The sequence below is a fragment of the Ahaetulla prasina genome, chromosome 7 (genome assembly GCF_028640845.1).
Source record: "Ahaetulla prasina isolate Xishuangbanna chromosome 7, ASM2864084v1, whole genome shotgun sequence".
Classification (NCBI taxonomy): domain Eukaryota; kingdom Metazoa; phylum Chordata; class Lepidosauria; order Squamata; family Colubridae; genus Ahaetulla; species Ahaetulla prasina.
This window is the reverse complement of record NC_080545.1, coordinates 94,998,288-95,012,998: the sequence shown is the minus strand read 5'-3', so window position 1 is coordinate 95,012,998 and position 14,711 is coordinate 94,998,288. Positions and strand designations below refer to the sequence as shown.

General features: G+C 44.1%; 2 long non-coding RNA genes across 2 annotated transcripts in view; one reads left to right on the top strand and one right to left on the bottom strand.

The window, feature by feature from the left end:
* Positions 1 to 1,003, top strand: part of LOC131202515 (uncharacterized) — a 74,799-nt gene extending 73,796 nt beyond the window's left edge. The window contains exon 3 of the long non-coding RNA XR_009156168.1: positions 854 to 1,003. This is a non-coding gene — a long non-coding RNA (uncharacterized LOC131202515). The remainder of the gene's footprint in view (positions 1 to 853) is intronic.
* Positions 1 to 12,397, bottom strand: part of LOC131202516 (uncharacterized) — a 46,546-nt gene extending 34,149 nt beyond the window's left edge. The window contains exon 1 of the long non-coding RNA XR_009156169.1: positions 12,247 to 12,397. This is a non-coding gene — a long non-coding RNA (uncharacterized LOC131202516). The remainder of the gene's footprint in view (positions 1 to 12,246) is intronic.
* Between the last annotated feature and the right edge of the window lie 2,314 nt (positions 12,398 to 14,711).

Here is a 14,711-nt window from a genome sequence, read left to right as displayed (position 1 = left end):
CTGTCCCTGTCCTAATGTTTCCTCTATTTGTATCTATTTTATGTATTCAATTCATGCTTATACTTAAATATATTACCTAATACATTCTTGACAAATAAATAAAATAAATAAAGAAGAATTAGAAAAATTAGAAGAAGAAGTAGTAGTAGTAGAAGTAGAATAATAATAATAATTAGAAGAATTAGAATTAGAATAATAATAATAATAATAATAATAATAATAATAATAAGTAGAAGTAGAAGTAGTAGTAGAATAATAAGAACTAGAATTAGAAGAATTAGAATAATAATAATAATAATAATAATAATAATAATAATAATAAGTAGTAGTAGAAGTAGTAGAATAATAATAATAACTAGAAGAATTAGAAGAATTAGAATAATAATAATAATAACTAGAAGAATTAGAAGAAGAATTAGAAGAATTAGAATAATAAGAATTAGAAGAATTAGAATAATAATAATAATAATAATAATAAGTAGTAGTAGTAGTAGTAGTAGAAGTAGTAGAATAATAATAATAACTAGAAGAATTAGAAGAATTAGAATGATAATAATAATAACTAGAAGAATTAGAAGAAGAATTAGAAGAATTAGAATAATAAGAATTAGAAGAATTAGAATAATAATAATAATAATTAGTAGTAGTAGAAGTAGTAGAACAATAATAAGAACTAGAAGAATTAGAATAATAATAGTAATTGTTATTGTTGTTGTTGTTATTATTATTATTATTATTATTATTATTATTATTATTATTATTATTATTATTATTATTATTCACATGTGGCACATGTTTGTTTACATGACTTTCCACAGCTGTCGGTGGAATGAATCCATTTTCTTCCTCTCAGTAGATCCGAGAAGAGTGCTGGTTTCCACGCTAACAAAATGGCTACAGAATATGGCAGCAATGGACCTGTGAGACTCAATCAGAGAATGAGGAGGATCCCATCTTGCTGCCCTTGCTCGGCAAGGAGGCCAAGCCAAGGACCACAGTCTCTCTTGCCTCTGGATGGGAGTGGAGGAGGAGGGGATGATGGTTATCCCAGCCAAGGAGCCTTAGGAGGGAGAGGGAGGGATGGGAGGAATCCAACGGCCTTCCTGAGGTGGCCAGACTACCTGGAGGAGTTATGATATCATTTGAGGTGAAAAGTCTTTCCAGTTAACCAAAGAGGGAACTGGGGGGGGGCAGAAGTGGGGGTGGTGGGGGCAGCGGGAGAGGGGGGAGGAGGGGAGGGGGAGAAAACAAAAGCACTAGAGCAGTGTTTTTTTTTCCAACTTTGGCCACTTGAAGATGGGGAATTCTGGGAGTTGAAGTCCACACATCCTCAAATAGCCAAGGTTGAGAAACACCGTACTAGAGAATCAGAAGTGGCTGCCACACAAGCACCCCTTGCCACACCCTCCTGCACACGCACACGCACGCACACGCACGCACACGCAGAAACCTTACAAAAACCTTATTGGTTATTTTTTTTAAATCCCTGACATTGGTGACTAGGAATGGGCTACTCTTGCAAATCCTGGATGAGAAAAATAAAGGAAGAATGGAAACTTATCGTTTTTATAAGGGAAGCGTATCATTTTTATAAAGCCCCCTCACTTTCTCTCTCTCTTTCTCTCTCTCTGTCTCTCTGTCTCTGTCTCTCTCTCTCTGTCTCCGTCTCTCTCTGTCTCTGTCTTTCTGTCTCTGTCTCTCTCTTCCTCTATCTGTCTCTGTCTCTCTCTTTTTCTCTTTTTCTCTGCCTCTCTCTCTGTCTCTCTCTCTGTCTCTGTCTCTCTTTCTCTATCTGTCTCTGTCTCTGTCTCTCTCTTTTTCTCTTTCTCTCTGCCTCTCTCTGTCTCTCTCTCTGTCTCTGTCTCTCTCTTCCTCTATCTGTCTCTGTCTCTCTCTTTTTCTCTTTCTCTCTGTCTCTGTCTTTCTGTTTCTCTCTGTCTCTCTTCTCTCTGTGTTTCTCTCTTCGTTTCTCTCTTTCTCTCTCTGTCTCTGTCTTTCTCTCTCTCTGTCTCTCTCTCTGTGTCTCTGTGTCTCTCTTTCTCTCTCTGTGTGTCTCTCTTTCTCTCTCTCTCTTTCTCTCTGTTTCTCTGTGTCTCTCTTTCTCTCTCTCTCTCTCTCTCTGTGTCTCTCTGTCTCTGTCTCTCTGTCTCCCTATGTTTCTCTCTTTGTTTCTCTCTGCTTCTCTCTTTCTGTCTCTCTCTCTCTTTCTCTGTCTCTCTCTGTCTCTCTCTTGCTCTATCTGTCTCTGTCTCTCTGTCTCCCTGTGTTTCTCTCTTTGTTTCTCTCGGCTTCTCTCTTTCTGTCTCTCTTTCTCTCTCTCTTTTTCTCTTTCTCTGTCTGTCTTTCTGTCTCTCTGTCTCTCCCAATCCCTCTCCCTCTCTCACACAGACAGACAGACAGACAGACAGACACACACACACACACAAACACACACACAAACAGAGGAAGACACAGGCAGACACTCAGTGCACAGACATGCCTACACCCACAGAGTCATGCCAAGGTTCACCTCAAAAATTCCATTTCATGGGAATGAAATCTTTGTAATAATGACATAAATTCCTCCCGACCCTAGGAAAAATCTCACTGAATTTCAATTCACCTCCTTGAATTTCAGTTCAGCCCGACTGGTACCCCAAACTCTCTCAGCACAATCTATCTGATATTTACATCAACCCCTCTCGTATTTTCAAGGTAAACGTTCCATACTGAGATAAAAACGTGTCAGATTTTACACATTCCCGAGCAGAATTATTCTACTCCAGAACGCAGCTATGTTTATATTCATTCTTGGCTTATTGAAGTGTACTGTCAATGTACTGTCTTGCCTTTGACCCCACCCTGGTGTAATTTATTCTGGGAGCAACGTGGTTACACAATAAATAGATGCATCATACAGGTGAACAATCCATGTACATATATTCTAAACCACTTCTTCAGTTTGGTGCAATGGAGCAATTGCTCAATCAGAATGGAGCTGGAAGGGAACTTGGTGGTCTTCTAGTCCAATCCCCTGCTCAAGCAGGAGACCCTCCACCATTCTGGACAAATGACTGTCCAATCTGTTCCTGAAGACCTCCCGTGATGGAGCACCCACAACTTCTGAAAGCAAGGCTGGTTAATTCTTCTCACTAGTTCTCCTTAGTTCTAAGTTGCTTCTCTTCTTGATTACTTTCCACCCATTGCTTCTTGTCCTACCCTTTGGTGCTTAGGAGAATAGCTTGACTGCCTCTTCTTTGTGGCAGCCCCTCAAATATTGGAAGACTGCTATCATGTCCCCCCTAGTCCTTAATTGTTCTCACAGTTGGGAAGTTTCTCCTTAATTCCAGGTTGTGTCTCTCCTTGATTACTTTCCATCCATTATTCTATGAAGTTCAAGGACCCTCCTCGTTTGGGCGAGAACTTTCTACTTTTTTTTAAAAAAAAATCCTTCCATCTCCTTCTCCTTCTCCTTCTCCTTCTCCTTCTCCTTCTCCTTCTCCTTCTCCTTCTCCTTCTCCTTCTCCTTCTCCTTCTCTCTCTCTCCCTTCCCCCTTTTCCTTTCCTGAAATTCTCAAGAAGCGACTGGGAAATGCCCACACCCGATGACAAATGACTTAAGATTTGGAAATCGCGCGAGGCGTCTACGATGGGTTCTGCGGAGTATTTAGCAACACTAGAAACTCAAGGTGATGCCTGGAGAAATTGGGTGAGACGGTGCACATCATTACTCAAGTGGGCCTTTAATAACTTTTGCAACGCTTCATGAGAGGCAGCCAAGCGTGCATCGTGGCATGCTCGAACGTGAGCAGGTCTCTGTCTCCTGTTCTCGCCAGGCTTCCCCCAGGAAGATGAGATTGAGAAGAGACAGCGGGTTGAGCCTTTGCCAGGTGTGATCATAGAAGATCAGAGCTGGAAGGGATCTGAGAGGTCAGGTCATCTAGTCCAGGGGTCACCAACCTTTCGGACCTCAGGGACCACTAAATTCATAATTTTAAATTCTGCGGACCACTAATACGATTTGCCTAATGAGCGGCTGGGTGGGCGTGGCTAGGTAGTCATGTGACTGGGTGGGCGTGACCAGCTCGATGTCACTCACATTGAGGGGCACCTCACCAGCCTCTACTTACCCCTCCCACCCACTCCTCTCCTGCCCACCTGGGCTCCTTAGGGCCCCAACAGGAAGCAGTTGCTGGAGCTAAGCAGCCACCATGAGAAAGAGTTGGCAAAACAGCTCAGTTCAAATTGGATCTGACTGAGAAGGAGGCTCAGCAGAAGCACCTCACTGAGGACTATGAGCACAGGCTTTCCAAGCAGAGGGAAGACCTGCGAGAGTGCAAGGCCAGGTACCGGCTCCTGGAGGCTCAGCGGGCTGAGATGGTCAGCCAGTTCCAGGCCATGATGCAGTCCCACTGGAACAAAGTCCTCCGGCTCTTCGCCACCAGCAGCACTTCCCTCCAGCTTTTGCCCAAAGCCCTGCACCAGGAGGCTGAAGCAGACCCTGAGTCAGAATTTCTGCCCCCCCTCCGACCCACACAAAAAGACCCCGAAGGGGGAGACTATCTGCAGCAACACAAACATTCATTGCACATATCTGGCCCAGGAGCCATAGTTTGAGGACCCCTAATTTAGTGCAACATAAAAAATGCAAATAATTTTTCTGCGGACCACCAAAATTTTCTTGCGGGCCACCAATGTTCCACGGACCACCAGTTGGTGACCACTGATCTAGTCCAACCCCTGCTCAAGCTAAACCAGGGGTGTCAAACTCAAGGCCCGTGAGCCAGATCTGGCCTGGTACTTAAATTTGGCCCGCGAGAAAATATCAAAGGACCGGCCCACAGTGCCTCTACCAGCCAAAAATGGGCCCTGTTTTCAGCCCCCATTTTCAGCCTCCCCAGCCTCTTGTAGCACTCTGCCGGCCAAAAATGCCCCCCCTGCAGCCCATTTTGGCCAATAGGGTGCTGCAGGAGGCATCCATCCCGTTTCCTGTCCCCTCCTATTGGCCCATGGAGAACTACAATGCTGATCCAACCCTCAAAAAAAATCCAGTTTCACACTCCAGCCCTGTACTATTTCAGACAAAGGGCTGTCCAGTCTCTTTTCTTGAAAGCCTCCAGTAATGAGGCACCCGGAACTTCTGGAGGCAAGCTGTTCCACTGATTAACTGTTCTTAAATGTCAGGAAATTTCTCCTTGGTTCTAGATTGCTTCTCTCCTTGATTAGTTTCCACCCATTATTTAATGTCTTGCCTTCTGGTGCTTTTTAAAAAATTAATTAATTCATCAGTGGAATGGGTTGCCTTCAGAGGTTGCGGATGCTCCAACACTGGAGACTTTAAAGAAGAGATTGGACAAGTTATTAGTCTGGAATGGCATAGGGCAGGGGTCTGCACACTTGGCTCTTTTAAGACTTGTGGAATTGAACTCCCAGAATTCCTCAGCCAGCTTTGCAAAGCCACCAAAGCTGGCTGAGGAACTCTGGGAGTTGAAGTCCACAAGTCTTAAAGTTGCCAAGTTTGCAGACCCCTGGCATAGGGCAATGATGGCTAACCTGTTTGTTGTCGTGTGCTGAAAGAGTGTGTGGGCACACGTGACAGAGCGTGTGCCTGCCTGCACCCATAAGGCAATGCGTGTGTGATTCTCCCGTGCCTCACCCCCCATTCTTGTGCGCACTCCCACCGTGTTTTGCCTGCCCCCCCGGCACATTCATGCACGACCCCTCCCGCACCGTTTTGGGCCTAACAGGCCTCCCTGCAGCCTTCTGGGACCAAAAATGGCCAGGCTTTTTTGGGTCCCAGGAGGCTACAGGGAGGCCTGCTAGGCCCAAAACGGGCCATGGGAGGGGGGCACTACCTCCCCACATGCAAACCCTGCCCCCATGCATGTGCAGCAGAGACCTGAAAATCAGCTGGCCAGCAGGAGGCACACGCATATACGGGATGGAGCTGAGCTGGGTGACAGCTTGCGTGCCCACAGAGAGGGCTCTGCGTGCCACCTGCATGCCATAGGTTCACCATCACGGGCATAGGGTCTCCTGCTTGAGCAGGGGGTTGGTCTAGAAGACCTCTGTGGTCCCTCCCAACTCTGTTATTCTGTTATTCTATCCCTTCCACCTCGGTTCTTCTGCTATCTTCTAAACCTTTTTGTCTTATCTGCCTTTGAGATGGGAAGCTTGAGATGCTACCGATAAATTAAAATCCCAAACGGTGCCAACTAGTGCAGGGGTCTCCAACCTTGGCAACTTTAAGACTTGTGGACTAGCACATATATAGAATAGAATAGAATAGAATTTTTATTGGCCAAGTGTGATTGGACACACAAGGAATTTGTCTTGGTGCATATGCTCTCAGTGTACATAAAAGAAAAGATACGTTCATCAAGGTACAACATTTACAACACAATTGATGGTCAATATATCAATATACTAGTCATTCCTGACTCTAGGGGGCGGTGCTCATCTCTGTTTCAAAGCCAAAGAGCCAGCGCTGTCCGAAGATGTCTCCGTGGTCATGTGGCCGGCATGACTCAATGCCAAAGGCGCACGGAACACTGTTACCTTCCCACCAAAGGTGGTCCCTATTTTTCTACTTGTATTTGTTATGTGCTTTCGAGCTGCTAGGTTGGCAGAAGCTGGGACAAAGAACGGGAGCTCACCCCGTTACGCGGCACTAGGGATTCGAACCGCTGAACTGCCAACCTTTCAATCGACAAGCTAAGCATCTTAGCCACTGAGCCACCACGTGTACATATACACAAATAATCATCTCACAAATATATATATATAGAGAGAGAGGTACCCTGTTTTCCTGAAAATAAGATCCAGTTGGAAAATAAGGCCTAGCATGATTTTTCAGAAGGCTCGTAATATAAGCCCTACCCCAAAAATAAGCCCCAGTTAAGTTTGTCAACAGACAGAGGTGTTTAGTACTGTATTTTCCCCAAAATAAGACCTAACTGAAAAATAAGCCCTAATGCGTCTTTTGGAGCAAAAATAAATATAAGACCCGGTCTTATTTTGGGGGAAACACAGTAGTGCTCAACTTATGACCACCATTGAGCCCAAAATTTCTGTTATTAAGTGAGACATTTATTGAGTTTTGTTACCACCACTCTTGCCACAGCTGTTAAGTGAACCACTGCCAGTTTTAAATTAGTAACACGGTTGTTAAGTGAATTTGGTTTCCCCCATGGACTTTGCTTGTCAGAAGGTCACAAAAGCAGATCACATGACCCGCAATGACACTGCGATTGTCATAAATATGAGTCCATTGCCAAAGCATCTCAATCTTGATCCCGTGACTATAGGGAATGGCGCAACAGTCCTTGGTGTTGAAAAACAGTCCCCAGTCCCTTTTGTCAGCGCTGCTGTAACATCGAATGGTCACTAAGTGAACTATTGTATGTGGAGGACTACTTCTACACTGCATAGGGATGCGGTGGCTCAGTGGCTAAGATCCTGAGCTTGTCAATCGAAAGGTCGGCAGTTCAGTGGTTCGAATCCCTAGCGCTGCGTAACAAGGTGAGCTCCCGCTACTTGTCCCAGATTCTGCCAACCTAGCAGTTCGAAAGCAGGTAAAAAATGCAAGTAGAAAAACAGGGACCACTGTTCTGTGTTAGTAGGTACAGCGTTCCGTGCGCCTTTGGCGTTGAGTCATGCCGGCCACATGACCACGGAGATGTCTTTGGACAGCGCTGGCTCTTCGGCTTTGAAACAGAGATGAGCACCGCCCCCTAGAGTCGGGAACGGCTAGCACAGATGTGCGAGGGGAACCTTTACCTTTTCCTGTACACAAATCATCATCTCAAAGTCAATTCGACCGGGTGGAGATTTTTGAATGTTTCCACACAGCTAAGCTTTTACGCCAGATTTAAGCCATGGCTGGAATCATGGGGAGCCAAATTTCTTTCCATTTGGCCAAATCTGCCGCGGTTCAGCCATGCAAAATAAGAGAATGGCTTCTGAGCATTTGCCTGGAGCTTCCCTTTGTAATCTCATTTTCTCCATCTCCAGCACTTAATTGCCAAATGGATATTGTGAGGATTAATTAGTTAAATGTTTGTACCGTGCTTTGAAAATGTCAAGTGCTACCGTATTAAGGAGGGGAGAAAAAAAAATATTATTAAAAGCCTGCAGGGTTTTTATGCCTTTCTCACAATAGAGGAAAGGAGGGGCCCTTTACATCTCTGATGAGGTAACTTCAAATTGTTCTTAATTTTCGTTTTAAGAAAAGCCTCAACGACCTTCAATTATAGGAGACACCCTATCTTTTTACTTATCTTCTCCCTCCCTCGTCGTAAATCACGAAGTGCCATTCATCTGAGGTTTTTCTGATGTACCTCTTGGAGCAAACAAGGAAAAAAGGAGGGAATTTTTATTTTGGAGTTATGACAAGGCAGTTTTTTTTTTAGAGATGATGGGAAGAAGCCGGCAGGAAAGACAGAGTGGTGGAAAGTTTTCCTATGCCAGAAAAATACACTACATGGCTAGGTTTAAATTAGCTCTGGGGAAAGTTAGCATCTGGATCTTATACTTTTGAGTATCTATTGTGTTTCGACAAAATTCACTTCATACACCTGTGTTCATCCAGTAGGGCAGTCACAAAATGGTGGACATAAAATGGCAGCCATAAAAGTGGCGGACATAAAATGGTTGACACAAAAATAGATAGATAGGTAAGGTAAAGGTTCCCCTCGCACATATATGCTAGTCATTCCTGACTCTAGGGGGCGGTGCTCATCTCCGTTTCAAAACCGAAGAGCCAGCGCTTTCCAAAGACTTCTCCGTGGTCATGTGGCCGGCATGACTAAACACCAAAGGCACACGGAACGCTGTTACCTTCCCACCAAACATGGTCCCTATTTTTCTACTTGTATTTTTTACATGCTTTCGAACTGCTAGGTAGAACTACTGGCAGAAGCTGAGACAAGTAACAGGAGCTCACCCTCTTCTGTCACACTCAGGATTCGAACCGCTGAACTGCCAACCTTTCGATCGACAAGCTCAGCGTCTTAGCCACTGAGGTACCGCATCCCATATATATATACTGGGTATAGGTATGTAGGTCTTGGCATTTTCGGGTCTTTTCCCGTGTAAGATTGAGAGTATCTTGGCGACGTTTCGATGAGGTCTTCACCAGCCTGAAGTTAATGAGTGAGACCTTGTTGAAACTTTCCCAAGATACTCTCAACCTTACACAGGAAAAGACCCAAAAATGCCAAGAAATAAAGCGACTGCCTGTGAGGGCTCCTGGATTGGGGCTGAAAGGCGAAAGGGAAGCAGTATGCTCCCTCCCATATTGGGGTAGACCAGGTTGCTTCGATAGAAAAAAAAAACCTCTGATGATAGATAGATAGATAGATAGATAGATAGATAGATAGATAGATCATGTTTATGTGCCATACAATAAATAAAAATGTAAGAGACAAAGAAAGAGGAGAAGGGAGGGAGAGAGAGGGAGAGAGATCTCAATTTTATGCATGCGAAACACATCCAGGTTACTCAATCTGGATGTCTCGGTTTTAAAGACTTGAATTTGATTCACAAAGTTAATATAGTTTGGGGAAAAAATCAATAAATAATGTCAGTAAATTTCCTTTGCACTGAATCTCCAAACTGAGTATTATACACACCTCTTCTCTACTTGTCCCGACTTTAAATTATGTAATTTTGGTGCAATTGGTATGAACGTTTCCCCAGACAGCCATTTCTGTCTTTAATTTGGCATACGTACTTTGAAGAAAAAAAATACCGTCAATCTCATGAATATTGCAGGTAGAGTTGCATCAAAATGTTTTTTGCCCAATGTTTCCCCAGTGTTCTAGAATCTAGATGACACACAAGACTTTTTTTAAAAAAATATCATTAAAAATGTAAGAGTATAAGAGATTTTTTTATGCATTGTCGCAGTGATGAAATTCAGATTTTCTTACTACCGGTTCTGTGGGAGTGGCTTGGTGGGCATGGTGTGGCATGTTGGGCGTGGCAGGGGAAGGATACTGCTGTTCTGTTTCCCTCCCCCAATACTCCCAACAAAGAGTCAGTCAAAGGCCTTCTTTTCTAATTTATTTACATAGATAAATGTTCTGGCCACGTCTACCCACGGGCCTGCCAAGTCTCTGGAGATAACGAGGAAATTATAGATAAGGCCAGAATTACTCACGAATATATTCTTCCCTCCATTGATACAGTTTGCCCGCGCAAATTCACTGCTTTGTCCAAGACAAAAAACCAGGAAGTTCCGCCTCCTTTTTATAGTCTCTGCAGATGTCACTGCATGACCATCATTCTTTGGCTTTGTCCCAATGCTTCCTCTGCTGCGCGCGCCGGTCACGTCTGCGCAGTCTTGCATCACTCCAAAACTGTTCTTGGGGCGTTGCCAAATCAGAAGAAGGCCCGGGAGAATCAGGCCTTGCCGGCCCCTCCTCCTCCCTTTGGGTGGGTGCCAGGGAGGGAGAGGGCCCAAGAGAAGCAGGCCTTGCCAGGTCTTCTCCCTCACTTTCTGAATCATCTGAGTCCAGGAGTCCGGGTCCAGGAACCTGGGTCACAACAACTGCAAAATCTCCAATCCCTCCCCCAACTCCAGGGGGAAGGATATTGCAAAATCCCCATTTCCTCCCTACTCTGGGGCCAGACAGAGGTGACATTTACCAGTTCTCCGAACTACTCAAAATTTCCGCTACCGGTTCTCCAGAACCTGTTAGAACCTGCTGGATTTCACTCCTGGATTGTTGTGAGCTGCAAATAAAAGAAAGGAAGGAAGGAAGGAAGGAAGGAAGGAAGGAAGGAAGGAAGGAAGGAAGGAAGGAAGGAAGAAAGAAAGAGAAGTAAATAAATAAAATTATTAGACATAAAAAGAGAGAACTAGGTAAAGATGTTCATGTGGATTTATTCCACTGGTCATTGCCTACTCTAGGTGGCACTCAGCTCTGCTTTGAGGCCACTGAGCCAGCACTGTCTGAAGACGTTTCCACAGTAATGTGGCTTGCGTGACCTCAAGGAGAGCTGTTATCTTCCTGCCGAAGTGGTACCTATTTATCTACTTGCATTTGCTTGCTTTTGAACTGCCAAGTGGGTAGGAGCTGGAGCGAGGAATGAGAACTCACCCTGTCACATGGAGTTTAGGTCTTTCCAGCCGACCAGCCCAGCATCTACCCAAGAGCCACCGCACTGCCCGAGAGAATGAGACAAAGATGAAAAAGGATTGGATAGGGCAAAGCTGGCTGAGGAACTCTGGGAATTGAAGTCCACAAGTCTTAAAAGAGCCAAGTTTGCAGACCCCTGGGATAGGGGAACTCTGAAACGTGTTCACGTATATACATTTAGGTAGGTAAGATAACATCTCCTCAGTTTACATTAACACTAAAATTACAATTGGAAACAAACACTGGTTCAAAACTGAAAGAAAAGTCTTTGCGACGGCACCTGTTTTTGTTTCTTCTACTTTAACACCCTGTCGGCCTTTCATAAAGGTTGTTGATCTGCAAACTTGTTCCTACATGCCTTTTTTTACGGTGCGTGCCCTGACTCAAGAGTGGTGAAGCCTTCTCAAACAAGAACCGTTCCTGTTTAATTCTCAAGAGGCAGCTTAACTTCGGAGATCCTGAAGGCGAAGGCCGTCATGTATCTAAAGCTCTAATCCTATTTGCATTTAAGGGATCCCATTCAATCCTACAGATCCACCAGATTTCGTAGGAGTAGACACCGTATAGTCAACAGGTTGGCATTCATGGGATGTACAGAAGTATAGGAACTTAATACAACTACAGGTAGTCAGGGGTGAAATGCTTCCAGTTCGGACTGGATTGGGTAATCCGGTAGCGATTGTGGCAGGTGATTCGGAGAACCGATAGCAATGGCGGCACGAGGCTCTGCCCACCCGCCTGAGTGTTGTTACTTCCTGTGCCACAGCTGTATTCGTCAGAGCCTCTTTTTTTAACTTTTAAAAACATTTTTTACAACCTATTCGCCAGAGCTGATAGTAAAAAAATGCTTTTAAAAGGATAAAAAAAGGCTCCAACAATCACAGCTGTGGGGTGAGATCGTCAGAGCCATTTTTTTATGGGGGTGGGGGTGGGGGGAGTCTGTTTTTGCTCTCAGCAGGTTTCCCTGCGGGGGGGTGTAGGCAAAAAACGGGGGTGGGGATTTTTGAGACAGAGAGAGAGAGAGAGAGAGAGAAAGGAAGGAAGGAAGGAAGGAAGGAAGGAAGGAAGGGAAGGAAGGAAGGAAGGAAGGAAAAAGGAGAGGAAGGAAGGAAGGACTACAAACCTGGCACTAGACACAGCATCAGAGGATAATCCAGGGCTGGAAGGGACCTGGAGGTCATCTAGTCCAACCCTGCCCCAGCAGGACATCGTTAGTGAGTTTCTGTCTTTTGATTCCCCCAGTCAAATGGTTCCATAGCCACGCCCACCCAGTCACATGACCCCCACCAAGCCACGCCCACTAAGCCACACCCACAGAACCGGTAGGAAAGAAATTTAGATTTCACCACTACAGGTTGTCCTCGACTTAAAACCGTTCATTTAGTGACCGTTTGGAGTTACAACAGCACTGAAAAAAAAGTGATTTATGACTAGGCGTCCATGTAGTCCTTGACTTACAAACCATTCATTTAGTGACTGATTGAAGCCACAACAGCACTGAAAAACGTAATTTCTGACCAGTTCTCATACAGATAGTTCTCAACTTACAAACATTCGTGTAATGACTGTTTGAAGTTACAACAGCACTGAAAAAAGTGATATATAACCCGACTTAAACAGTATTTAAGATGTTGCAGCATGCCTATATCATGTGATCCAAATTTGGCACTTGGCAACCAACATGTATTTATGATGGTCGCAGTATCTATCCCTCAGTGAGGATCTTGTGATCACCTTTTAGAATTAAAATTATTAGAATAGAATTTATTGGCCAAGTGTGATTGGACACACAAGGAATTTGTCTTTGGTGCATATGCTCTCAGTGTACATAAAAGAAAAGAAAAAGAAAAATAATACCTTCATCAAAGGTACAACATTTACAACACAAATGATGGTCATAGGTTGCAATTTAACCCTTAGTGATAGCAACAAAAAGTTACAGTCATACAGTCATAAGTGGAAAGAGATGGGTGATGAAAACGATGAGAAGATTAATAGTAGTGTAGATTTAGTAAATAGTTTGACATTGTTGAGGGGATTATTTGTTTAGCAGAGTGACGGCCTTCGGGAAAAAACTGTTCTTGTGTCGAGTTATTCTGGTGTGCACTGACTTTGTGACTCACTTAACATCCACGTGACTTACCAACAGAAATTCTGGCCCCAGTTGTGGTCTCTTCCAAGGAAAGACCCTCCCCCTTCAATAATGTCTCTTTAATAATAGCATCAAGGTTAGCTCCTAAATTTTTGTCGCTCAATTATCTTCACTTTTTATTCTCAGGAGTAGAAAAGATTGTCTGTGAATATTTTTGGAAATATCCCCCGCTAGAGACCATTGTGACTTAGTGTATACCAGTTGATGGTGACCAGATTGTCATTGCTTCCTTCAATCTATATATATAAAAGTGAAAACCACTCATGCATCAATCACGAAATCTCCAGAACCGTAAAGCCTACAAACTTGAAATTTGCCACGTATCTTCCTCTTGGCTTCTAGTTGCTCACTAAGAAAGGATTTTTTGAAATGATCATCAGAGCAATATAGGACATACTAATGCTAAATACTCCTTAGCATCAGAGCTAAATCTGTTCCAAATGCAAAACACAAGCAGAGGAGAGGAGTTTCACTTTGAGTTTTACTTTCACAGCAGGAAGCAGCTTTAATACAGAACACTTGAGCTAAGCCACGCCCAGCCTCCTTTCTATCTCCTTCTTGCTCACACAACAAATACTGTTTCACTTTCCAAACAGCCCTCTGATGCTAAGGAGTTCTACTCCCCCTCCCCACCTGAAAAGAAATCTGTTCCAAATGCAAAAGACAAGCAGAGGAGAGGAGTTTCAGTTTCAGTTTTACTTTCACAGCTGGAATCAGCTTTACTACAGAACAGTTGAGCTAAGCCACGCCCAGCCTCCTTCCTGTCTCCTTCTTGCTCACACAGCAAATACTGTTTGAGTTTCCAGACACCCCTCAACTCTCTCACATATTGACAGGATGCTAGTCAGATGAATACCGATGAATGCTGCGGGCTGGGACATTCTACTCCCCCCACCCCCCGTTCCAGCTGCTACTTGCATTATATTAACACACACTGATACTACAGAGTTACACATTCTACATTAAATTTCAGGCTGTGTCAATTTATCAGGTCCGAGCACATAGTTTTGTAGCAAAGCATAAGTGTCGAGCTAGTAGTTTATAAAAATAAACCATCTGACCATGATGGCCAAAAAGGGCCCATGGGTCATCATCCTATGATTCTGAAGTTCAGATTCTGAATTCTGAATTTTTAATTCATTAATACAGATAAGTAGAGCGGTTCCTAAAGTAGGCAACTTTGGCTACCTGTGGCCTTTCGAGTGCACTTTAAGGTGTTGGGGGCAATAAGTTGACTTTGTATATAATATACAAATAGGATGAAGACTATTGCTTAACATAGTGTAAGCCGCCCTGAGTCTTCGGAGAAGGGCGGGGTATAAATGTAAATAAATAAATAAATAAATTTAAAGCGCTCCATGGCTTAGGGCCTGGGTACCTACCGGACCGTCTGCTGTTACCACATGCCTCCCACCGACCCGTACGCTCTCACAGAG